Source organism: Balaenoptera physalus (genome assembly GCF_965194825.1).
Source record: "Balaenoptera physalus genome assembly, chromosome: 8".
Classification (NCBI taxonomy): Eukaryota; Metazoa; Chordata; class Mammalia; order Artiodactyla; family Balaenopteridae; genus Balaenoptera; species Balaenoptera physalus.
The window spans coordinates 15,212,505-15,239,430 of NC_138887.1; the positions used below are offsets into that span (position 1 = coordinate 15,212,505).

The 26,926-nt window shown below is 40.0% G+C and overlaps 1 protein-coding gene across 18 annotated transcripts in view; it reads left to right on the forward strand.

Annotated features, from left to right (window-relative positions):
- The window catches only part of NRCAM (neuronal cell adhesion molecule), a 317,729-nt gene that overhangs the window by 138,375 nt on the left and 152,428 nt on the right, over window positions 1–26,926 (forward strand). For all 18 annotated transcript variants that reach the window (XM_082473415.1, XM_082473431.1, XM_082473427.1 and 15 more), the window contains exon 3: window positions 19,481–19,555. The gene's annotated coding sequence lies outside the window, so the exon portion shown is untranslated. The remainder of the gene's footprint in view (window positions 1–19,480; window positions 19,556–26,926) is intronic.

A 26,926-nucleotide genomic window follows, 5' to 3' on the forward strand; every position in this document is an offset into this window, starting at 1 on the left:
AGATTTGTTAATCCTGTTATGTTTGAGATCTTTGAGCACTCAAAAAGTAGAAGAGTTATTCAATGTATCTTTGTGTATTAACTTTGCATGTCTCATCAAATACACTGGGTATCTTTATGTGTAGTTTTTTACACATATATGTGGGTAACTAATGTTAAATGGACATTTATTAGTTTTCTTACTATTGAACATTGCAAAAATAATGTTATTTATTTATTTATTGAAGTATAGTTGATTTACAATGTTGTGTTAATTTCTGCTTTGCAGGAAAGTGATTCAGTTATACATACATTCTTTTTCATATTATTTTCCATTATGGTTTATCAGAGTATATTGAATATAGTTCCCTGTGCTATACAGTAGGACCTCATTGTTTATCCATTCTATATATAATAGTTTGCATCTGCTAACCCCAAACTCCCAATCCATCCCTCCTTCACTCCTCCCTCTTGGCAACCACAAGTCTGTTCTCTGTCTGTGAGTCTCTTTCTGTTTCATAGATATGTTCATTTGTGCCATATTTTAGATCCCATATGTAAGTGATATGGTATTTGTCTTTCTCTTTCTGACTTCACTTAGTATAGTAATCTCTAAGTCCATCCATGTTGCTACAAATGGCATTATTTCGTTCTTTTTTATGGCTGAATAGTATTCCATTGTATATATGTACCACATCTTCTTTATCCGTTCATCTGTTGATGGACATTTATGTTGTTTCCATGTCTTACCTATTGTGAATAGTGCTGCTGTGAACACAGGGGTGCATGTATCTTTTTGAATTCGAGTTTTGTCCAGATATATGCCCAGGAGTAGGATTGCTGGATCATATGGTAACTCTATTTTTAGTTATTTTGAGGAACCTCCATACTGTTTTCCATAGTGCCTGCACCAACTTAACATTCCCACCCACTGTGTAGGGGGGGTTCCCTTTTCTCCACACCCTCTCCAGCATTTGTTATTTGTGTACCTAAAAGAATTTTAAATGGCCCATAATTCACATCACCCAGACATCTCTGAGTGACAATACAAATTCCAATGATCTAAAGATGTGAATAGTACATACAGCTGTGAAATTATATGTAAATTTCTCCCCCAACCCTCCCCCAAAGTAAATGCTAATTTCAGTCTCTTGTGTATCCTTCCGGAAAAACTTTGTATGCATGTGCTAGCCAAAACTGATCTTTTAAATATAACATTTCAAGTTAACACTGTGTTAATTTGATGCACTCTGTGGAACTCATTTTTTCATTCAGTAGATATTTGTTGATGTTCTCTATGTGTTGGTCATCTTTCTAGGAACTGTATTCCCAAAAACATCATGAACAAAGCAGACAAAATCTCTGTCCTTGTGAAGCTATGTTCCATTGCACAAGACTATAAACAGAATAAATCAATCAAATATGTAATATGTTAGATGATTAGTGCTACGGAGAAAAATAAAACAAGTAAAGGAGATAGGGAGTTGAATGTATGTTGCCATTTGGGACATGGCAGCCACAGAAAGTTTCATCGAGAAGATGACATTGAGTCAAACCCTGAAGGAGATGAGGGAGCAGGCAATGCAAATACTCGGAGGAACTAGAACACAGCGTAGGACCCGAAACTCAGGAAAAGTTTTTTTTTCTAAATGTCAAGATGTATTTTTTTTTCTGGTCCCCCACAATGAAGAAAAGAGATAATTTATTTAAAGTAATAATCCATTAATAAAGGTCATATATCACTTCATTTATAGAATGAAATTCTCTGCATAAATAACAAGGTCCTACTATATAGTACAGGGAACTATATTCAATATCCTGTGATAAGCCATAATGAAAAGAATATGAAAAAATATATATAGAAACCTGTATATGTATAACTGAATCACTTTGCTGTACAGTAGAAATGAACACAACATAGTAAATCAACTATACTTCAATAAAATAAATTTAAAAAAAAAGAAATTCTCATGCTCAATTCTTCTGCAAAAAATGAGACCCAGACAAAAAGTGAGAGTTCTCCCACCTACGTAGAGAACACGCCATGGTAATCCAAGAACTCTTGTTACACATTCCTCCCTCACCACAGGTCCTGAAGTTGCCAAGAACTTTCCCTCTAGGTTGGTTGAAAACACTGATGTGGTTTCCTCCTTTTCCCACAAGGGCTATTGCAGAATCTTCTCTTCGGCTGTTGGCATGGCATCACCTTCCTAGCGCACATGGAGTTATGCATGAGTGCAGCCACCTCCTTTCTATTTGGAGAAGGGAGTGTCTGTCTTTGTTTCTTGGCAATCAGGGCTCAGGGCTTAGATTTGCCTGGTACATGGTGTCTGGTTATAGTAGCCCCAGCTAAAGATTTATAAAAAGGAGTACTAAATTTTACACACACAAGAGTTAAAAGGCAGTGAGCATTTCTTTGGTTTATACAGACATAAAAGCGTATGAAAACAGAATAACAATTTGCTTCCAAAAATGTTTTTGTGCATTACTGATGGGATTTCATAAACTTGAAATGCAAGCAGATTTGTAGAGCTACTGGCCTCATCCCAGACTTCTGTACCCACTCCAATCCCTCCTTACCCCCCACCCTCTTCAGAGGGAGGCTTTCACTCCACAGTCTATACTGTAATGCAGTACTTGTTGAGGAGTGGCAGGTGTCTTTACTGAGAACTTCAATAGAACTGTATCAAGTCATTTGTGCTTTTGGAGAGTAGTGTTAAAAATAAGACAACAATCATCTCAATAGATGCAGAAAAAGCTTTTGACAAAATTCAACACCTATTTATGATAAAAACTCTCCAGAAAGTGGGCATAGAGGGAACCTACTTCAACATAATAAAGGCCATATATGACAAACCTACAGCAAACATCATTCTCAATGGTGAAAAACTGAAAGCATTTCCTGTAAGATCAGGAACAAGACAAGGATGTCCACTCTCGCCACTATTATTCAACATAGTTTTGGAAGTCCTAGCCACGGCAATCATAGAAGAAAGAGAAATAAAAGGAATACAAATTGGAAAAGAAGAAGTAAAGCTGCCACTGTTTGCAGATGACATGATACTATACATAGAGAATCCTAAAGATGCCATCAGAAAACTACTAGAGCTAATCAATGAATTTGGTAATATTGCAGGATACAAAATTAATGCACAGAAATCTCTTGCATTCCTATACACTAACAACGAAAGATCAGAAAGAGAAATTAACGTGAAAAAAAAAGAAAGAGAAATTAAGGAAACAATCCCTTTCACCATTGCAACAAAAAGAATAAAATACCTAGGAATAAACCTACCTAAGGAGGTAAAAGACCTATACTCAGAAAACTATAAGACACTAATGAAAGAAATGAAAGATGACACAAACAGATGGAGAGACATACCATGTTCTTGGATTGGAAGAATCAATATTGTGAAAATGACTATACTACCCAAAGCAATCTACAGATTCAATGCAATCCGTATCCAGCTACCAATGGCATTTTTCACAGAACTAGAACAAAAAATTTCACAATTTGTATAGAAACACAAAAGACCCTGAATAGGCAAAGCAATTTGAGAAAGAAAAACAGAGCTGGAGGAATCAGGCTCCCTAACTTCAGACTATACTACAAAGCTACAGTAATCAAGACAATATGGTACTGGCACAAAAACAGAAACATAGATCAATGGAACAGGATAGAAAGCCCAGAGATAAACCCATGCACCTGTGGTCACCTTATCTTTGATAAAGGAGGCAAGGATATACAATGGAGAGAAGACAGTCTCTTCAATAAGCAGGGCTGGGGAAACTGGACAGCTACATGTAAAAGAATGGAATTAGAACACTCCCTAACACCATACACAAAAATAAACTCAAAATGTATTAGAGACCTAAATGTAAGACCAGACACCATAAAACTCTTAGAGGAAAACATAGGAAGGACACTCTGACATAAATCACAGCAAGATCTTTTTTGATCCACTTCCTAGAGTAATGGAAATAAAAACAAAAATAAACAGATGGGACCTAATGAAACTTAAAAGCTTTTGCAAAGCAAAGGAAACTACAAACGATGAAAAGACAACCCTCAGAATGGGAGAAAATATTTGCAAACTAATCAACAGACAAAGGACTAATTTCCAAAATATATAAACAGCTCATGCAGCTCAATATTAAAAAACAAACAACCCAATCCAAAAATGGGCAGAAGACCTAAATAGACATTTCTCCAAAGAAGATATACAGATGGCCAAGAAGCATATGAAAAGCTGCTCAACATCACTAATTATTAGAGAAATGCAAATCAGAACTACAGAGAGGTATCACCGCACACCAGTCAGAATGGCCATCATGAAAAAATCTACAAACAATAGATGCTGGAGAGGGTGTGGAGAAAAGGGAACCCTTTTGCACTGTAGGTAGGAATGTAAATTGATACAGCCACTATGGAGAACAGTATGGAGGTTCCTTAAAAAACTAAAAATAGAATTACCACTTTGTTATAAAGCAGAAACTAACACACCATTGTAAAGCAGTTATACTCCAATAAAGATGTTAAAAAATAGATAACTAATAAGAACCTGCTGTATAAAAAAATAAATAAAATTAAAAAAAAAAGACAGCAGGCTGAAAATGGAGTCACTTATGCTAAATAAGCCTAACGTCACCAAACTGAGACTTAATTGCAGTTTCAGCTCTCCTAGAAATGAAATCTTTTTTTGTATCACGTGTTGTTATTTTTTAAATTTATTTTGTTGAAGTATAGTTGATTTATAATGTTGTATTAATGTCTGCTGTACAGCAAAGTGATTCAGTTATACATATATATACATATTATATATATATATGTTCTTTTAAAAATTGTTTTCCATTATGGTTTATCACAGGATATTGAATATAGTTCCCTGTGTTAAACAGTAGGAATTTGTTGTTTATCCAGTCTATATATAATAGTTTGCATCTGCTAATCCCAAACTCCCAATTCATCCCTCCCCCACTTCCCTCCCCCTTGGCCACCAAGAATCTGTTCTCTAGGTGAGTCTGTTTCATAGGTAAGTTCATTTTTGTCATATGTTAGATTCCACGTGTAAGTGATATCACATGGTATTTGTCTTTCTCTGTCTGATTACCTCACTTAGTATGATAATCTCTAGGTCCATCCATGTTGCTGCAAATGGCATTATTTCAGTCCTTTTTATGGCTGAGTAGTATTCCATTGTATATACATCTACTACATCTTCTTTATCCATTTGTCTGTTGATGGACACTTAGGTTGCTTCCATGTCTTGGCTATTGTAAACAGTGCTGCTATGAACGTAGGGGTGCATGTATCTTTTTGAATTATAGTTTTGTCTGGATATATGCGCAGGAGTGGGATTGCTGGATCATATGGTAGCTCTATTTTTAGTTTTTTAAGGAACCTCCGTATTGTTTTCCATAGTGGCTGCACCAATTTACATTCCCACCAACAGTGTACAAGTGTTCCCTTTTCTCCACATCCTCTCCAGCATTTGTTATTTGTAGACTTTCTAATGATGGCCATTCTGACCAGTGTAAGGTGGTATCTCATTGTAGTTTTGATTTGCACAGAAGTGGAATCTTTTTTTTTTTTTTAAGTTTTAAAATTTTATTTATTTATTTATTTATGGCTGTGTTGGGTCTTCGTTTCTGTGCGAGGGCTTTCTCTAGTTGAGGCAAGTGGGGGCCACTCTTCATCGCGGTGCGCGGGCCTCTCACTATCGTGACCTCTCTTGTTGCGGAGCACAGGCTCCAGACGCGCAGGCTCAGTAGTTGTGGCTCACGGGCCCAGTTGCTCCGCAGCATGTGGGATCTTCCCAGACCAGGGCCCGAACCCGTGTCCCCTGCATTGGCAGGCAGACCCTCAACCACTGCGCCACCAGGGAAGCCCCAGAAGTGGAATCTTAAACCAGCCAATGAGGAGTTGCCTGGTCAGCCCTAGCGAGGTAGCCTGCCTGATAGACCCTGCTACTCCCTAAAGGAAAGTAACTGTGCAATAACTAACCTGCTTTTTTCCTGGTGTAACTTCCTTGTTCCTGCTCCCTTCTGCCTATCAAGGTCTTTCATTTTGCACAGCTCCTTGGAGCCCCTTTCTAGCTGCTAGGTTGGATGTTGCCTGATTTTAATAGATTTTCTCTCAAATAATAAACTCAAACAATTTTAACATGCCTCAGTTTATTTTAACTGTAGTTTACTTGCTGATTTGACTACATCCAAATGTGGCATGTTTTGACCCTATCTAAGATGTTGTGATGGGAGGGAAAGCATTATTATTGACAGGAAGGGTATGGAAGGGAATGTTTTAAAGAAAAAATACTTTCTCAGAGAGTGAACTAATTCACATAAGAAACCACAGCTAGATGAAGAAAAGGATGTGATTACTGACTGAAAGCTGTGAAGCTCTACGCCTGTGCCACCCGCAGTGGATCAAGCCACTAATATCTGCCCTGAGCTATTGCAGTAGCCTTTTACATGGTTTTTCCTGTCTCTCCTGTGCTCCCCTGCAGCCTATTCTCAATGCAGCCTGTTTTAGCCTTTAAAATGGACCTCAGATCATGTCACTACTCTTCTCAGGACCTCTCAAGGGCTTTCCACTTCACTCAGAGTGAAAGCCAGAGGCCTTGCAATGATGTACCAGCCCAAGCTCATCTGGTACCCCATTCCGTCTCTGTTTGCATCTTCTGCTTTTGTCTCCCTGGCTCACTCCCTTCAGCCCCCCTGACCTTCTTGGTGTTCTCAAACACGCAGACTCATACGTCAGGGCCCTTCCATGTCCCTGGAACTCTCGCCTTACCTGCAAAACCCTTCCCCAATAGCTCTCACACTCACCTCCCTCAAATCTGTACTCAGATCACACCTTCTCAAGGAGTTTTCCCCGACCATCATATTTAAAATGTCAACTCCTCCCCATCTCTGCCCTCCCATCCTCTCACTATACTTTGTTTTTTTTAATTTGAACATATTCTGTTTATTGAATTATTTATCTTGCTTTCTACTTGTCTTCACCCACTAGAATATAAGTTAAATGAGAGCGGGGATTACTTTTTTTTTTTTTTAAGAGATGTTGAATTATCTGACAACGATTTTATTTATTTATTTATTTTTAATTTTTTTTTTTTTTTTTTTTGGCTGTGTTGGATCTTCATTTCTATGCGAGGGCTTTCTCCAGTTGCGGCAAGCCGGGGCCACTCCTCATCGCGGTGCGCGGGCCTCTCACTATCGCGGCGAGAGCGGGGATTTCTGCCTTGTTGATTCATTGCTATCTCCAGCACCTGGGACGGTGCCTGGTACAGACTAGGTACTCAGTAACTATTTGTCAGATAAACAGATGAATCATGGAAATTTAACTGGGGAAAGGGAACTGACTTTCTCTAAAAGTGATGAAAGTCTGGGAATCACATAATTTTTAAAAAACCTGAAAAGGAAAGAAATTTGATGTCTGCACAGCCCATGTCTACTGACAGGCATGTTTCCTGGGTGTGCCGGATAGTTGATTCAGAAAGAAAGGACTTGGATGCCTTCAGTGTCATGCTTTAATGATGGGGATAGCAATGAGAATAATACAAAACAAAAAGGGGGGGTGGAATTGAAAATGGAATGGTTGTTTTGCTTCCAGAGTAATGATTTTCAAAGCAAAGGACTTGAATAGGAAAGAAATTAACAAAAACTGTGTCTCTGAAAATGCAAACTTCATTTACATTCTGATCTGTGTTATTTTTCAAGCTCAGTGATCCAAGGTCAGAGGGCACTTGTATTAGCATAGACCTTGCTTTGTTAGTTCACCTCTGACCAAACCTCTGAATTCCTTTTTAGGATGGTGGTGTTCCAATGACAATAAAACCAAGCTTTCATAACGCCAGTAACATTTATACAGCGCTTAGACAATTCCTAAATGAATTGTCCCCAGAGACCTTAGGCAATAGGTCAGGATTATTAACCCCGTTTTGTACCCAGCGAGGAAGTGATTTGCGTAATGTCACCTGGTAAGCTATTGAATTCATAATTTGATTGCTTTATTTAGAAATAATGGTTCATTTAATACAGGGCATGTTGCATGAAAGATGACCTCTTTTTAAATGGACAACTTCATATTTGGACTTAACTTTGGTCAGTGACCTGGAACTAATAGTATTCAGATTTCTATAAGACCAGGGTTTCAAACTCTCAAGTTGGGAGGCTGATTTAGACACCTGAGAGGTCTGAGACTCCCAAAGCCATTTTGGTATTGACCAGGATTAGGCCACTCGACTCAGATACTCCTAGGGAGAAATCTATATTGGTAGGCTTAGGTGTGATTTGGGGTTCTACCAAGCCATAACTGAAATCCTGTTTGATTCCTTTGCTTTTTGTTTTGTTTCCTTTTTATGCTCATAAAGTTCCCTTTGGCTCAAAAAATCAATACAACTAAGGTTGAAAATTAGTGCTTGCATAGACAACTAAGAAATGGAGACAAAATCCTCATTTGGAGGTCCTGGGTGCCAGTCAGTATTATGGGAACATCACTGAAGTGACAACAAAGTTGTATTTGGAACCCATTTAGTTTTGTTTCTGTTGTGGTTCATTCCTTTCTCCTTCCAGAGCAGTATTATGAAAAGACCTCAGATTCAGTTCAATGAGCATGGCAACTACTCAGGAAGTCGTGGGGAAAAGTAAAAGTGAGGGGACTGCTTGTGAATTCATGTCTGTATCAAGAAGAGACTAGAAAACTAGAGCAACTAAAGAGAATTTTGAAACAAAAAGGACTTGCCAACTTTGAAAACTGATAGCAAAAAGAAAGAAAAAAGAAATGTCTAGTCTTTATTCGAATGTTTCAAAGTTTTTCAAACCTCTTCTCATTTCGTCTTTCTGGTGAGATAGGTTTAGTGCCAACAACAGCAATAGATGCACAAATTATACTTTTAATTTTTTTAAAAAGATTTTTCTCCCTTTCCTTTATGGGAAATGCATTCATTCTTCTATACTGTTCCTAAATCTGATTTACTGCATTTTCATCCCTTTCTTTACAATCTGACTTATTGTTTGTAACATCTGCTAAGAGTATGAACTAGAGTTTTGATAATACCACTGGGCAACTTAATTGGGCATTTAAAACTTTGCTTTAAAATTAGAAGAATTTGGGCTTCCCTGGTGGCGCAGTGGTTGGGAATCTGCCTGCCAATGAAGGGAACACGGGTTCGAGCCCTGGTCTGGGAAGATCCCACATGCCGCGGAGCAACTAGGCCCGTGAGCCACAACTACTGAGCCTGCGAGTCTGGAGCCTGTGCTCCGCAACAAGAGAGGCCGCGATGGTGAGAGGCCCACGCACCGCAATGAAGAGTGGCCCCCACTTGCCACAGCTGGAGAAAGCCCTCGCACAGAGATGAAGACCCAACGCAGCCATAAATAAATAAATGGATAAATAAATTTTTTTAAAAAATTGAGTCTTCCTAGCCAATAACATATATATATAATATATATTATTAAAAAAAATTAGAAGAATTTTGCACATGCAGTTTAAAAATTATTTTAAAATTTGTAGGACCAAAGTGTAAATTGATAGAATGTAATTACTAGGTTTTAAATCAAGTCAGATTAAACTTAAGGCTATGTCCCCAAAAGTGATAGTAGTAGAGACCTCTGCAAATAAGCGGTAGTTCCCAGCACCTATAAAATCACGGGGGCTTTGGTAGTTTGTAATAAAATGTGGCTAAAGCATCCTTGGGAGCGTTCTTCTGGCTATCTACATTGCATTCTTAAGGTAATTTAAGAAGAACAATGAATTGACAGATCTGAATTGTATCATGACAATTTGGTGAAGAGGTGAATTGTGCAAATTAGATGGGTCAAGTCTATACAACTTTTCTGAACTTTGAGAGATAGTCTGGGATGAACTATGTTGTTCAGGGGTCACACCAGCTCAACTACACAATCAAGAGTTTGATGTTTCCTTACCTCCTATTTTGTCCAGAATTTGAAATGCAGAAATGTCTGTTGCCTACTTATTGAATGTTTAAATCTGTGCACATTAAAATAGGCAGCATATGGCAAACCTGACTGTATACAGAAGGTAGAGTTTTTTCCTTTTCCCTTATATAGCTGCTCTTAGCACACAGCATTATGCCAGTCTGAATTTTTTTTCCCATTCAACAGTGTATATTAGCACTGATAACCATATTTTAAAGGAAGAAATGCTGTGCGTTTGATTCTTTGTTCAAGTTCTTAAATACTAATCAAATTGGTGCAATGTTTAGTTAACTGTCCCATTTGCACCTTACATGTTAATGAAAGATGCCCAAGTCATCACATTTTGTGAAGTTTAATGCACTTCATTTCTTTGATCAAATGGTTTCACTTTCTTCCCCCCAAAGTATCCACTTGGAAGAGTATTAATCAAGTGTAGGCAACTTACTTTACCAGGCTTGCAAATTCAGGCGACTCACTTTTAATCAAATTCAACTTCATTAGTAGATTATATAATAGAGAGACGGTGTTTTGATCAACACTAAAGAATTTTTTAAAAAAAGAGTGCTGTTCCTAATTTCTCATCTGATCATGATAATTCTTTGATACGTTAAATACTACCCTTCATCTGAAAGCTTCAGAATTTCACCTATTTTTATAACGGTATAGGAATTCACTTGTTTCTGTCCTCATTTTCAGTTGGCCATTTTAAAATTGTTAGAGCAGCAAAATAAATATTATTTCTGATGAAATCATTCGTTTCCCACCCCCAGCCTCATTAAAGTACATTCATGGCTTCCCAGGGTCCTTTAGGTAAAGACTGAAACATCTCCAGGGCTCCGCATGGCCGGACCTCTGCCTGCTTCTCCAGCGTCCCTGGGGCCACTCCCCTTTCTCTCTGCTCTGCTCAGGCCACACTTCCTCCCAGCCCCATTCATCACAACTCAGCTCAGTCATTCTTTCCTTCAGAAAGACCAGCCTCCTTGACGAAGCCAATTCCCATCACCACACCCTAGGAGCTCCATGCATCTCTGCTTTGACAACTTTTCAAAGTTGATATTTTATACTCATTTCTGTGATTATTGAATCAATATCTGTCTCCTGCAGTCTCCTAGAAGCTTCATGAGGGCAAGGAAGGGTCTGGTTTGTGGATATTTTCACTGTGTTTTCACCATTATATCTCTGGTGCCCAGTGTAGAACTTGGCAAGTGATAGACATTTAATAAATATTTGTTGAGTGTATGAGGAGATGAATAAATAAGTGCTGTATGAGGGCAGGATTTTATTGTGCCCACTACTATCTCTTCAGTACCTAGAACAGTGTCTGGGCCATAGTGGTTGCTTATTAAATATTTGTTGAATAAATTAATGTTTTCCTGACTTTTCAAGGACACAGAATGTATTGATGAGGGAGTGTAAGGTGTACTTTGAATTTTTTTTCTGGCAACTATCCTATTATATTCATTAACTTACGGAGTTAGAAGGAAAATCTATAGCCATGTTTGTTTATTTGTTTTAATTTTTATTGGCATATAGTTGCTTTACAATATTGTGTTAGTTTATACTGTACAGCAAAGTGAATCAGCTATATGTGTATGTATATCCCGTCTTTTTTTGGATTTCCTTCCCATTTAGGTCACCACAGCGCATTGAGTAGCGTGCCCTGTGCTATACAGTAGGTTCTCATTAGTTATCTATTTTATACATAGTATCAGTAGTGTATATGTGTCAATCCCAATCTCCCAATTCATCCTACCCCTCCTTCCCCCCACTTGGTGTCCATACATTTGTTCTCTATGCTGTGTCTAGTTCTTATAGCCGTGCTTTTTTAATTGTGGTAAAATACATATAACAAAATTTACCATTTTTAAGTGTATAGTTCGGGGGTAATAAGTCCACTCACATTGTTGTATGATCGTCACCATCATCCATCTCCAGAACTTTTTCATCATCCCAGACTGAAACTACCCGTTAAACAATAGCACCCCATACAGCCATGTGGTTTTATAAATTTTTTTTTTGTTTGCCTTAGAATCTTTTCTTCCCATCACTTTCACATGGAAGTTTGATATGTAACATATGTAAAAGTGAACTGCTTTTGCTTCTTGAATAGGGTTGGGTGCCTCTGTTTCATTCTGTATCTTGGTTGGTGGTAACATTATCTGGAGACTGTGTTCCAGGACAAGGATGCCCGGGAGAGATCGGGGTACCAGGGGCCACGCTGGGGGACATCTGCCCACCCACGGGGTGAGAGCTTATCTTGCCCAATTTAACCTGGAATCATCTTGGTTCCCTCCTCCTCCTCACCACCTACTCTGCATACGGGCACGCGCACGTGCACGCGCGCGCACACACACACACACGGATATACATTCACAGTCACTCTCCTAAGACCGTGAGCTGCTTAAGGATTGGAGTCATGTCTTACCTGTCTGGGTTCCCAGAGGTCTGTAATATTTGTTGACCGAGTTTGTTTTCCACCCTGTGGATGAGAAGCTTTCCCAGTTCTACTTTCTTCTAGGAAGGAAATGTGACAACCTCACAAAGTAGCGTATTTCACTGTCTAATCATCTTTACCATGTTGCTCGTGGTGTGGCCCATGACCACATACATCAAAACCCCCTGGGGGTGCCTGTTAGAAAAGTGGATTTCCAGCCTCGCCTACTAAGAGTCAGATTCTCTCAAAAATTCTATTTTCTTTTTTTCTTCCCCCCCAAAATTTAATTTGCTTTTAACAAGTCAAAGAGATGGTAAATTTTAAAAGCTGAGGTTTTAACCCACTACTTACTATGCTGCTGCCTTTTAAAAAAAGAAATTTTATTGGAGTATAGTTGATTTAAAATGTTGTGTTAGTTTCAGGTGTACAGCAAAGTGAATCAGTTATACACATACATATATCCACTCCTTTTTAGATTCTTTTCCCATATACGTCATTACAGAGTATTGAGAAGAGTTCCCTGTGCTATACAGTAGGTCCTTATTGTTTATCTATTTTATATATACTAGTGTGTATATGTCAATCCCAATCTCCCAGTTTATCCCTCCCTCCCTTTTCCCCACTGGTAACTATAAGTTTGAAAAACTCTATTTTCAGTCTTTCCTGTGGTCTAGGTACAGTGTTATTTTTTATACCATCACGTAAATCTTCCGTATTTGTTTGGTTTATATTTAGGGAAGTTGAGAAATAGTTTCTCACTATCTGCAATATAAAATTCTTAGGACCTTCATATATTCATTGACAGTTTAACCAACCTCCTTTATGCTTTTTCTCCCCTAAACAAAGTAAAACACTGTTACTGTAATTGTCTTTAAGAGGACTTATTTAATATCCTTTAATCACTTTTGCTCTACTGCTCTGCATGGACTAATATTATAAAATTAAATCTACTCCTCTTAGATGATAGACACAGAAAAAGGACCAACGAGGAATAGATTTAATTTAAAGTTCCTATTGTGTTTATGACATGCTGACGCTGATAGAGCAGAGCTAGCTGTTGGAACAATCCCCTAAACTGTAGAAACGTCACTGAATTAGAGTTCCTTTCTAACTCATATCACGGTCCAGTGCTAGTAATGCAGACCATTTGCATGGAGGGAAGGCTCTCTACCTGTCACCCTTCAGGAACCTCCACTGACAGAGGCCAGGCCATGTGACTTCCAAAGTCACATTGAGCATTGACATCCAGCCAACAGTGGAGAGATAAGAGGTGTGGGAAAGACACACTTGCTTCCTAAACATCTGGGCAAAGAAGTGATACATATTCGCTTTCTTACATCTCAAGGTCTTGCCCAGATACAAGGGGAGCTGGAAATGTAGACCCCGGACAGTAGCTTCTCCCTCACAGCCCCTCTACATGACAGAAGGGACAATGGCTCTTTGGTGAACAGCTAGCAGTACTCCCACTGGATCTCTAGGTTTCCACTTCTAGTTATTCCTCCTCTAAAACCATGAAATGTGCCATGTCCGAGGTACCATGAAATGTTTCAGTAATGTATGTGACAGTATGATGGCCAGTGCACTGACAGACGGTAAGATGGCATTTATCCAGCATCAGTGTAATTTGCCCACTGTTGGTCGTTTGCACCAGTTTACAAGGTAGCAGATGACGTCACTTGAAACACTCAAAAGCTTCTGGGGATGGTCCATCTTCAATCTGTTTAATTTGATTTATCAAGGGACCAGTGGTTTCATTTCTCTGAATGGCAAAGCAGGATGCACATTGGTTCACCTGCAAGTTTCCTATCAGGATGGATCCCTGCCTTGCGCCACCCTGACATTTAAGAGGTCATGGAGCTGGTCCCAAGTCCCAACAAGTTGATTGGTCTTGCAAGAGTAGGCTGAACTTGATGCTAAACTTGGGATTAGAAGTCAGGACTCCGTGTCCCCAGAACCCTCGCCAGCCAGGTTGTGGTAGAGGTGGGCCCCTCTGGGTGCCATCTCATTGAGGTACTAGCTGGAGAACCTGCTTTATTTCAGACCATACTCTCTGCTTTTTGGAATGTATTTTGTTTCATAGGCTGCTGAAATGGGGAGAACCGGCTTTCAAGATGATTTTGGCTTTTTGCCATGCCAAGCTGAATTAGGCTGCTGGATGACAGGCATACCCCAGAGAAACCAAAGATAAATGCCAGTTTTAATAGGGTTGTTTGTTTATCCTTTTCTCTCCAGTTAATAAGTATGAATGAGCCCCAGATTCAGTCCAAGGATCATGTCAAAAGCAGGAAGTTAAGAAAAAAAAAGAAGAGTTTGGGAGTTAGTCCATGATTTACTACTGAAGTTTTGTTAAGACCAAAGATTAAAAATAACTTGGTAAATTACTATCATTTCCTTATGATAAAAACACAAAACACTTTTGCATGAGACATAAATACATAACAGTGCAGGTGTATAAATATATCGTTACGTGTAAGGTTTTCAGAATTGGTGTTCAGAAAAGTGTTTATCAACTATATTTATTTTTTAAGGGTATAAACAGGAAATAATTGTCACAGTTGAAAACAGAATTGGCTTGAGGAGTCAGATGCTTGATATTTTGATGTAGTCTACCCCGAAGGGTAGATTATCATCACTAAGGCCAGTTTTTAGAAATCAACGTCACAGCAACTAAAGAGTAAGCATTTTTAATGTCCTCACAATTGTGCCAAAGAGTATAAGCTAAATGAGATTTTGAGTGTTTTTGCTCGCTGATACTTTTTCCTAACAGGGTTTGCAAAATAGATGTTTGGTTGTATTGAATGTTGTGGATTCTCATTTGAAAATAAACAAACAAACAAATCCTGCCGAAAATTAATGCCAATCAATAGTTCGATTTATTTTGGCGCTCTTAGGAAGTTTATTATGTTATTTTTCTATGAGCGGCTAAGGCAAGTATTCACTTTCTTGAATTGTAGAAAATTTTTAATATTATACTAATGCACCATTGAATTGTTTTTATTGTAATTGTTTTACTGTGTGTACCATGGCCTTTGGGTTTGTTAGGTTTTTCACCTAGATGTTATTCATCTTTTCTGAAGGCGACTTTTAAATTACATCAGATCTCACCTTGACCTTTTGACTTAGGACTGGGTTTATTTAATAGGATAAGTTGGTTGTACTTTGGTTTAAAAAAATTAATGTTACTTTGTTATTGGAAAAATAACCCTTCGCAATGATGTATTATCCTATGCCATCGACCTAAATGTTTCAGAGTGATGAAAGCCCATTGACACAGTTGTCAAAGCAAGAGTAATGAATGTAGCAAACAAACATTCATTCCCTAGAAATGTTGGCATAATTGCTGACATGGTAATAATCAGTACATAGTCTTTTGGTGGTCTTTGCAAAGGCTTGAGGGTTTACATCATCACAGGGAGGTTAAAAATGAGGCAGTGCCCTTTCAATAATACACATAAGCAAGGATGAAAGCATTTTCCCACACGATGCGTATGGGAAACCATACCTATGCAAAATTACGTAATAAGTGTTCTTTTTAGGGTGTTTTGCCCTGAATTGAACTATTCTGAAAACGATTCAAACTTATCAAAAGAACCACATTCCTTTGCCTCCTCTTTAAAATCCATGTTCAAAACATCTTCCATGCCATACCCAGTAGTATTTTCATACCTGCCCCTTTGTGAGACATTATTAGTAAAAAGCATACTTGCCAGAGGGGCATAGAAATGCTAGTGCAGCAGGTGTCACAGGAAAAAAAAAAAAAAAAAAAAAAAGCAGGAAAGCATAGTCCCGGGGGTGGGGGGGTAGTACCAGCTCAGGGCTGTGGGCACTTCCCACTACCAGCTGCTGAGTTCTCCCCATTTGGCTCCTTCCTGTAGGTTTTGACACCGTGGGCCACCCCTTCCCCCTCTTGACCCTTTCATTTCTGGCCTCTTCAGTGTCTTCCTCTCAGTCTGACCGCTCTTTCTGAGAATTTCCTGCTCCCCTCCAACTGCATCTCAGTGGCGTCCCCAATCCGAGTTTATCCTGTCCTCTCTCAGAAGCCGCAGGAGGAAGTAGAAAAAGCACGAGTTTGGGATTCAGACAGAAGTGGTCTGGTGTTCCAGACGTATGACTTGCCAGTTGTGTGTCGAGGGTCATTAACTTCACCTCTCTGTGCTTCAGTTTCTGCCTCTGTGTCAAAGCAATCATGATGCTTATAGAATTGGTGCATCACCTGCGTGTCTGGGACATAGTGTAGCCTATTACATGTTAGTTCTCTTAGCTCTTCCAGGTAAAAATTACAGTAAAATTAATTTTATTGACCTGTGTCTTTGCTGGACTCGCTCCCCAATATTTAGCAGTAGCCTCCAGTCAGCTGTGATATAGATTTTCAGCAACAGCTCCCTAGCAATGTGGTGTCGGTGTTTCAGACACACTGAGGGTACCAAATAGGTGGGGTGAAGATGCCTTTAAAGGGCTTAGTTTGGCAAACTGAAGCACTCTCTAAGTTTCTGTTGATTTTACCATACACAGAAATTTGTTTTAGCAGAGCCTTTAAGAAGGTAGGAACAGGCTACCTTTTGAGTAGCGTAACTGTCTTACCAAGATTATTTGGAGATAAAGGACTGTGGTGTATTTTGGCCAGTGGACCCAGTAATGCTTACCTTCTGCTCTACCTCTGTGGTACCCAGAGGAGATGCTTGTAGTGAGGACATTGACAAAGCAAGATGAAATACAAAGGCATTAGAAGTTGAGGCCTTGGTCTTCAGTCCCAGTGCAGAGCTCTGTTACTGTAGGCTAGAAGAGGCGACAGGCTCCTTTCCCCTAGGTGAGTAATGACCTGGAAGCAACACCTCCATTAAGCAGGTCTGATTCCCTTAAGCCCAAACCAGTATCAGACATTAACACTGCAATGTGGAGAGGAAGACTAATCAAGGCCCACATCCCATAACAGAAAGAAAGGATTCAGGAGGACAGGTTTCCTTAGTGTCAGGCCTGGCACTGGACTACCCCACCTGCCTCAGGTCCCGGGCAGGGCCTGAAGCAAGCCGAGCTGCCCTGGGGGAGAGAGATGCAGAAAGATGGAGAGATGGCTAGGTGGAGGGGAGAGAAACGAGACCCCATCCACATGCTGACCTGATCAAGTTCCACCTCTAAAGGTGTACTCATATATTAGGATAATGAAAAGTCACAAAATCATTCCATTAATAAAATTAGAAGATTATTATTTTTGCAGTAGCATTGCATGTCATGGCCAAATCAATGTTCTTATCCCTACATCAGTGTTCTGTCTGTGTTTCCTGGTTCATCTTGGGGGTGGGCTTTGGGAAGAGCCAGGGGTTACCCCTAGAAGCCAAGAATCTTGTATGTTGGTGACTGAAACATCCCCAAAGCAGCCTCCCTTTCCAATCTCTATTCTCTTGGACAGTTACACTACTGACAACTGTTCTTTCCTCTTGCCTAATACCCTCAGTAGGCCTGCATTGTTCTCAAGCTCAAGTTCAGACTTGTCAGTTGGTTGGTGCTCAAGGCCCTTTGTACTCTGGCAGCGTATGACCTCAGTAGCCTCCCCTCTTGGCCATATCCCCGGCCTCCCACCATCACTGTGCCTGTAGCTCCATTGCTCTGCTAGTGGGGACATACCACCAACTTGGTCATTGCCGTTCCTTTGTTTCTGCCCTTCCCTCTACTCAGAATGCCCTTTCTACCCACCTGTAAAGTTTAACTCAAGCGTTGTGTCCTGTGGAACGCCTTCCTTGATGCCGCCTTGTAGAATCAATTGTTCTTTTGTAGTTTCATAGTATACTCTATAAATACTGCATTGTATGGTGGTTGGTGGTACTTCTGGTTTTCCCATCAGTGCATGGTCTGAGATCCCTTATGTAGGAAACATGTCTTATTTAATTCCTGTTTTCTTATCTGTATTTATCCAGTCTATTGACAGATACATATGAAATGTTCAATATATTTGGTTGAATTGCTTTTATTGTAGACATAGCTGCAAATCCTTGTAGACTCTTTCCTACACACCTGTAGAGATTTTGTAAGTGGGAACTAAATGACAAGGAAAGAAAACCTCATTTACCCTAAAATTGGTTTTAATTCCATGGGAGAATCACTAACCTCTGCAACATGAACATTTTGTCCTGATAAAATATCATTGCAGCAGATCCAATGAAAATCGATGGAGTGGTTTTACATGTAATTAAGATAAAGCTTTTCGCAACTGAAAACAGAAGATATGTTATAACACGTGCCTAAACTAAAGCCTCTGAGATGATGACACATCTTTTTATTTTAGTAATAGAATCATTTTGCAATTCATAGTTGTCTTCATATTTGAGTGCAGCCAGGAATTCCTGAATTGACACTTGTTTCTCTTCTCTGAAAGGTTTTTCAGAGGTTGATAGTATGACTTCTGTTTCCAAAAGCCCAGAGTCCCAAAAGCCACAAATCCTCTTTTAGAAAAACATGGGTGTCCCTGAATTGGTTGTCTAAAAAAAAAAAAAAAAAAAGAGAGACCTAATGTACTCAGCTGTGATTGTTTTCCTCCCGGTCTGTGCTGTCCTTTGCTGGCTAATTCTCAGCTGGAATATTTGCAAAGGAAACATTCAGGCTGAGGAGAGGAGACTCGGAGATGGTCAAGCTCTGGATTGTCCATAGCTGGCCCTTTGTCACAGCCCAGGTGGGTCTTCTCTGCTCTAGGCTGCACCTATCATTTCTTTGTGACCCTCATTGAAAACTTGGGGCCTTTCAAACAGAGAAGATTTCCTACTCCAGTAAATAAAATACTTCAATAATAATAATAATAGTCACACAATATGGAAGTATTTTAGCCACGCTATACACATGCATTACCAAAAAACCCTCTATTTCCATAAACTGAAAAAAGGCACCAGGCGTGACTCTTTTGATTGGGATCCATTAATGGGATGGTCACCAGAGTTTTAGTCACTTCTCTGCTGTCACTTTTGATTGAAACCAGCAGAGATGTGTTTTGGCAAATCTATTCACAATTTGTCTTTCCTTGCAGGGCTCCCCCTGTAATTGAGTTTCCCATCAGGGAGTCAGTTGGAGTTAATGTATGGACAGTCTGCTGTGATTGACGACGAATGTCTTAACATTCTCCCCTCTCTTCAACCCACAGAGCAATGCCAAGACTTTTGGTTTAAAGAAGTCAAAGGAAGAACAATCTCTTCAGATAAGAAGATCTTCTTCAAAGGTAGGAGCTTATCTTCTTAAAAGGTTTAAATTAGTAATTGGTTCAAGAAGGGAATTATACCATAAAATGATGTGTTTATGTAATAGTATCACCATGTTTAATACTGTCCATCCAGAAAGTATGATGAAAGACAGCGAGTAGGGATAATGGTTGCAGAAACATGAATCATACTGCATGTCAGAGAGGATGGATCAAATACACAGGGAAGAAAACCAGCTCTTCACGTCCTTTCATAGTAATAAGATTTTTGTTTTTCTAAATCATGAATCGTATAAAGTTCAGAAAATAGCAGAATAAAAGCATTGCTAGTAAACAGTAGGTTTCTGATGGAATTAAAGATTTAAAACGATAAGGAATTATTTGTAAGAAAGTTTTCTTTTTGATTCAATCATCTATCAAAAATCTCCTGAGAACATATTATTCGTCCATGATTTTTCGTGTCTCACCATGAAGTCCAAGTAATACAAAAGTCTGTTTGGAAAGTTTCAGTGTTACTCTGATACATGCTTTCTGCTTTGTAAATCTCTTTCCCACCCTAGTCCGATTTATATCATTTGAATTATCAGCTCTAGAACAGACTCTGCCAGGCCAATGATGCCTTCTCAAAGGCCATTGAACTTGGTGAAAAATATCTTACTTGGCGATCTGGAACACAGTTCAGAGAACTGTATCTCACCCAATAATAGCTTCCTTAAGGAATTTATGAAAGCGTGATTGTTCAGCAGTTAGCTCTCTATCTCATAGGTTTTATTTAACAAGTAAACGCCCATGGAATTTAATTAAGAAAAGAAGATTGTATGCAAGATTTTGAGGTAGTAAAATCTTGCAAGATGTTGTCCCTTGTCCTTGAGAAGTCTGAAATTGATCCATCCATATGTCGTTTTGTATTTTTCATGCCTCTGTTGAATTTGCTTCCGTTATGTTGTACTGAAACTAAGTGTATATGACTAACTAGTTTTTGTGATGTTTCAAAATCCTGCCAGAAATCCCCAGATCAGTAGCCTGGAAACTAAGGAGGCTGCTTTGTGAATCAAATAGCACACATTTTGTTCTGCTTGGGGAGTTCTCAAAGTGAAAATGATTAAAGACTAGCAACATTGCTGAGTTAGATAATTTTGACCAATACCGAAAGAGCCTGAATTTTGTATGAATGGCTCTTTTAATTGAAAGCTCCCTCGTCAATGTAAAATGACTGATAAAGTTTTGATATACCTAGACATACCTCCTCCAACAAGAGTCCGTATTTCATAAAATAAATACACCTGCAAGGTGAGGCAATGTGAGAGACCCCTCCATTCTAGCAGGGACGTGAAAGTTTACCTACACTGAACCACAGTTGTTAGGAACTAAGAATTAGTAGTAACAGTGGTGTTAGCACACACTTTCCACATCCTTGGACAGCAATACCATAGAAGTGAGTACCGCTTCCACAAGAGTCTTAGGCAAGCAAAGCTTTTTATTAAAAGAGAGAGTTTGTGCACAAGGAAGAAGGCAGAAAAAAGTGCCAGCTCCCTGAGTAGAAGGGCAAGTTGCTTTTATAACAATAGAGAGGGCTTGTCTCATGATCACTGATAATTTCCAGAAATTGTCAAACTTCTTGATCGGCAGCAGGCGGCTCCGTGGTGGCCGGCAGGAATAGGGAGTACTTCTTTGAGGGGAAAGGAGTGAGGCAGAATTTTCTGCAAGGAGGTACCAGAACAGATAAGGATAAAGTTTATAGTTGAGTCTTGTGGCAACTAGGTATACTCGTGAGTGTAACAGAGATAAAGTTCATCTTTTATTGCTGCCAGCCTGGTTTTTGTCTCTGGGACTCAGGCCCCCAGGACCTTTGTTCTTTAGCTTCCAAGGCCTATTTTGCTCAAAGCCGTTCCCTGGTCCTTTTCCAAAATGGCTGTACTCTTGTCTTCCGGTCTCAGTGGTAAGTAAAGTGGCCTACCAATAAAACACCAGCACCAGCAGTAAGTGCTGGCAAGTTCTTCTGTAGATAGCATATTGTGTGATACTCGGGAGAGGTAGGAAGACCGAAAGACCAGGAGCTTATTTGTAAATGGTGGTTTCTAGTGAAAGGGGGAATATACACAAAGACAAGGCAAGCAGAGGGGCCGCTGGGAAGGTGGGCATGGTGCCCTTGTAAGGTGGCAGCAGTGGGGCTCCATAAGGTGATTCCTCAGGGAGTTTTCCTGGCTGGTTGCATTATTTTCTCATCCATTCACTGCGTGAGAGTTATTTGACTTCAAATCTCTGTCTTCTAGGGCAACAAGTGAAAAAGTTCAATTCTGCCTTTCTCGGTACATTTTCTCAGTGATCTTCTGGGCTGCTCTTTTGTCAGATGACTACAGTGAACTTTTAGTCGTTAGGCTCTAGTAGAGCCACAAAAATATCTCATTTTATCTTCATGGAGGATTTCATCTGGTGGAAACTGAACACTGACTGCCTTCCTGTGTCTTTCCCTTGCCTCACAAAGACTCCCTGGAACTTCCTGAAACTCTAAATCACACTTGTATTCAGAACGTCCTCAGGCTATTCAAGAATTCGGCCTCTGACATTAGAATAGAAAGTGTTTTGGAAACTACTTAGAGTTTTCAGTAGGCTTTTCCACGTTCACTAGTGGGCTGTGGTATCCGAAAGATGTGGGCAGCCAGGGCCAAGGTTTGTGAAGCCTCCCCACACCCCACATCCCTCTGTCTGGAAAGTGCTACCCCTCCCCATGTCCGGTTGCATGTAAAAACTGCGTTCGCATTCATCAGCAGCACCAATGTGTAAGTTCTCTCCAAGGAAAATCTGCCTTCTACCTGACTTGAAAACCATGAGCTGAAATGTAGGGACAGTTAATGGTGGAATTGTTATAAGCAACCAGAGTTGCAGGGGGCACCCCCAGTATCACTCTGAATACCGGTTTTCTGCTCTGGCTACGTTTGTGTAAGTTGCGTCCTGGTTGTAACCATGATGGGTCTGAAGAAACATCATGCTGGTGCTGTACCTTAAAGCATGTTCCCATTGGGCAAGCTGTAGAAGAGGGAAAATCTGGCAGGTTATTGGAGTTATTTAATGATTGTTTTTGGTTGATGATTTCAAAGTTGTTCTTTCCCTTGGACTCGTGGTACTAACTTTTTAAAATGATGCAGATGTCTTAGGAGACTGGTAGTTCTATTCTGAGTAGATAATAGTAAAACTGATAACAGTAAAAAGACTTTCTCTTAGGATTAAGTTGACTTGTAAATGTGAATCAATATTTAAACAGTAGTCCAGCTGGCACTACTGTTTTGGATACTATTTGACAGTATAGAGATCTATCAAAATTTTGTCCTACAGGATCATGTTAAGGCTGGTAAGTTTCATTTCATGTTTACTCGACACCAGACAAACCTAGGAGACAAACATCATGCACGAAGGGAATACTTGCCTACGAAACTAGAGGTGAAAAGCTCATCAATAAAAGCAATTACCCTGAAAAAAAAAATAAATAAATAAAAGCAAAATTACCCTGGGAAGCCCAGAACTTCCAAAAACCAAGACAGGGACGTAAATCTAAGCAAAGGGTTTTATACCAGTTAAAACTGGGGTATTGAATCGACTAGAAAACCGGAACAATCTTTTCTGATACTTATTAACTTCCTCCGTCTTCCCCTGACCTATGATGAGGGCAAGCTCCAGCTTTCCACTCAGTGACAGCGTCTCCTGAAACATTACTGAGCTTGGACAGTCCCTCCCCTGTGGTCCCAGCAAACTTCTTCGTGGAATGACAGCTCACTACCGAAGAGCAGCATTCCTGGAAGCCGAATGAGAGGGGATGTAGGTTCTTTCCTTCCATCCCGGGGTACTGCTCAGTTTTCCATTTCTGTATGGAGTCTGATTAACACCCTGTGACCTGGAGTCGGATGGAAGCATATGAAATCCCATAGACAGTGTTTCTGTAGGGAGGTTGAGTTATAATACACTTCCCGATCTTTATCTCTGAGTCATCATGGCATCCATGATTGAGGTGCCTCTATGGACCAAGTCCCTTCTGCCCCTTGCATCCTGTCCTTGTGATTCTTATGAGACACACCATTTTGCTCTGGAAATCCGCCCTAACTGCCTCCCACTGCTGCGGGCTGCTCAGTTTGGTAGTTGTCTCAGGACGAGCTGTGGAAAGGCGTCTGGAGAAAGACACCAGCATCCTCTATTGGGAGATAGTGGGAGGTGGGTGAGAGAGTGATGGGAGGGGTGGCATTGTGGCCTGTGGCAGTAGCAATCAGTGCTGGTAGTCAGCAGAAGGAATTCTGCAACTTGCGTGCGTCCCTCCCCTCTCCTCCCACTGTGGTCCAGTGGGGAGAAATATCTGTTTTGGAACTAGAAGGAGAACATTGCCTGAGTCACTCCAGTACTGGAAATGTGTAGCGACTTAGCATTTATACACCAAAGGGCTGATGCGATTATCTTTACAACAGGTACTTACTGGATCAGATTTGTTTTCCCTGCTGCACTTTTGGCTTGCAGCTTTTCAGTGGTTTCTAGGTCATCAGAATTAGAGCTGGTGACGAGATAGGGCTAGATCAGGGGAACACGAACTTTAATGTGGGGGGCTCACCGAAGGGCTGGAATTGTGCCACCAGAGAGGGGAGCCACTGCCCTGTGACCTTGGCTCCCAGCAGTAAAACCGCTACTGAAATAACTCTGCCCCTGGGAGCACGTTTATTCAAAAGGATCGTAGTAAAGGGCATCCCTTGTTCATTCCGAATTATGATCTTTACGTTCAGCATTCTCATGATCAAATCAATATTTTGCTCACCCTAACCTACTGAGTGAGATGCTCTGAGTGTTAACAGTACTGGAAAGCCTTAAATGCTCAGGTCCACACAACTCTGAACACACAAAGGTAGGTTTGTGTGCCCAGGTTCTGAAGGTGCTTTATCAGATCCCTTCCTCCCAGCATCTGGACATTTCATCCAGGGCTGCTTCTGGAGGGAGTCAAATCCTGGCAGGACCGTTATCTAGGGAACTACCCAGGAGGAAAATGGCAGGACCGTTATCTAGGGAACTACCCAGGAGGAAAATGAAGCCCAGTGTGGAGCAGGAGGCCAGGCCCAGGCCCCTGCTGGGAATGCAGTGTGTTGCCGTCACATCTGAGTGCAGACACAGATGCTTGGACTTTTTTTTTTTTTTTTTGCTTTGCTTTGTTGTGTTTTATTTTGTCTTTCGCGACAGCAATTCGTTTTGTAAGGCAAAGAAAAAAAAAAGCTCTTGGAAGGATTCAAGTTTTCATATCTGCAGAAGGCATTTCTACAGCTTTTGTCAAACTTAGCTGGTCTGTGAAGCGTCTTTGTTTCTGGTTGACTGTTGCAAAAAGCAAGTCCATAAACTAGCACGCATCCAGGAGAGAATGATTTCTATTGAACGAGTCGAGTGGGATATGGTGCATGGGGCCAGTCCTGAAAAGGGTTTTGTTTCTTGCAGCATGGTGGAAATTCACATTCATATTGCTGCTGTGCGTTTGTTAGCATGCACGGTTAAACAATGGGGCATGCCAGCCGACTCGGCGGTGTTGATTAATGCATTCCTTGAACGTGTTGATTAATGTGTTCCTGCGATGCCTCCTCAAGCCAAGGCTGCACCTGAGGTGTGCGGGATGTGCCGTCTCACCGGCTGTGTGTCGCTCACATGGGCCCATTTGCACATGGGTCTTCCGGGTGTATATTTCACACCAGCGCCTTTGTAAATAAAACCGCAGATCTAGGAGATTTTTTACAGGAATATTCTCTTCTGGCAGAAGTGTTCTATGTTAAATCTAGCAGGAACTCTATAAAACTGTGAGACTTATAGAAGGAATGGTCTTCCAGCTAAACGTAAACCCTTGATGCCATCTGTCTGTCCTATGGGCGATCCTGCCCTGACTTTCATTTTTGTTCTCAAAGTTTTCGTAAAGAAAAAAAGAGCAGAAAATACCTATGGAGTGCAATTTTCACTTGAATAATACAGGAAGAGTTATGCAAAGGGCCTGCCCGTTAGACATTTGGTGAACTTGGCATCTCAATTTTGGAAATCCACTCTTCCCAGAGGCAGGATCGCCATCAACCAGGCCAGGGTAATTCTGTTTCCAGTCAGCTTCATTCAGGGTTGTGACGTTTCTTGCTGTATTATGAATTCCCATTAAACCACTTTTTTTTTCATAGCTTGTTTCCAAAAAGGCTCATCTTGATGGGGTTCTGCTTGGCTGACAGTTTGAAAAAGATTTGTGTTTGAGAGTTTTTATTTGTTTAGTATCTTATACTTGTTATTTGAGACATAAGAATTCTACCGCTACTTTTAAAACTTCCTGACCCCAAAATTTTCAGCAAGATGGCAAAAATGATGAGAAAGCCATGTTCTAAAATGGTGAGAGAAGGTTTGAGCATCAGAGAAGTGATTCAGCAGTGCCGGCGTGATGGTGTTAACCACTGCATCTTGAGGTTCCAACTATAGCATTTTAACAAAGGAAAGGCTATTTAGAACAAATAATTTTTTTTCTAAAAAAAAGTGAACAAGTTCATTCTGAACAAGAAGGAATTTTTATACATTAGAGAATTCATGTATGGAACTATTATATATAGAAGTAGTGGCGTCACCAATATCCTATTTAATAATTGGCATGAAATTAATGGTGAAGGATGACATTCTGATATTTTCAAGAATAGGACTTGAGTGAAGATTCTTTATTCCATTTAGACTTAGCAGTGACAAGACCATTCAAAGGTCTACTTTGGAAGGTTCATAGAATACATGACTTCTGTTATTTGATTAATGACATCTAACCCCCAATTTACTATTAGTTTAAAATGCTTAGTTATGTCTGCCTTACAAGGAATATTTGTGGAAAAATAGTAAAATATTTAAGTACTTCCTTGTCAGGCATATATAAGCTTCTCTCTTGGAACTCAAGGTACACAAAATACGTGTTTAAGTCATTATAATACATATTTGATGTGGAAGACATATTTGGGGAAACTCATCTTATTTGATTTTCAGAGAACCTCTAATTATATGGTATGTTTAGAAGAGAAATGCACGAAAATAACTGCCTAAGAGGGAGTTCACGTTTGTGATTAGACATGCGTTTTCCTGGTTAGCTTGAATTCTACAAGAATTGAAGGGGTAAACAAAGAGAAGCAGCGAACATGATTAATCCATTTTTCTGCAAAGCTCTTGAAACAGTACTGAATAAAAGCCTTGCTGACAGACACTGTTAGCCTGGTGAAGGAAAGGCCGTAGGAACAGGGTATGAAAAGAGAGGATGGAAGACAGAGAACAATCCACGTGGACAAGGGCCACAGAGAAAATGGTTCCTGTCAATTTCTATTGTACTTATTTTTTTTGTCAGTAAGCACAGAGAACGTGGCGTTAATGTAGTTTCCT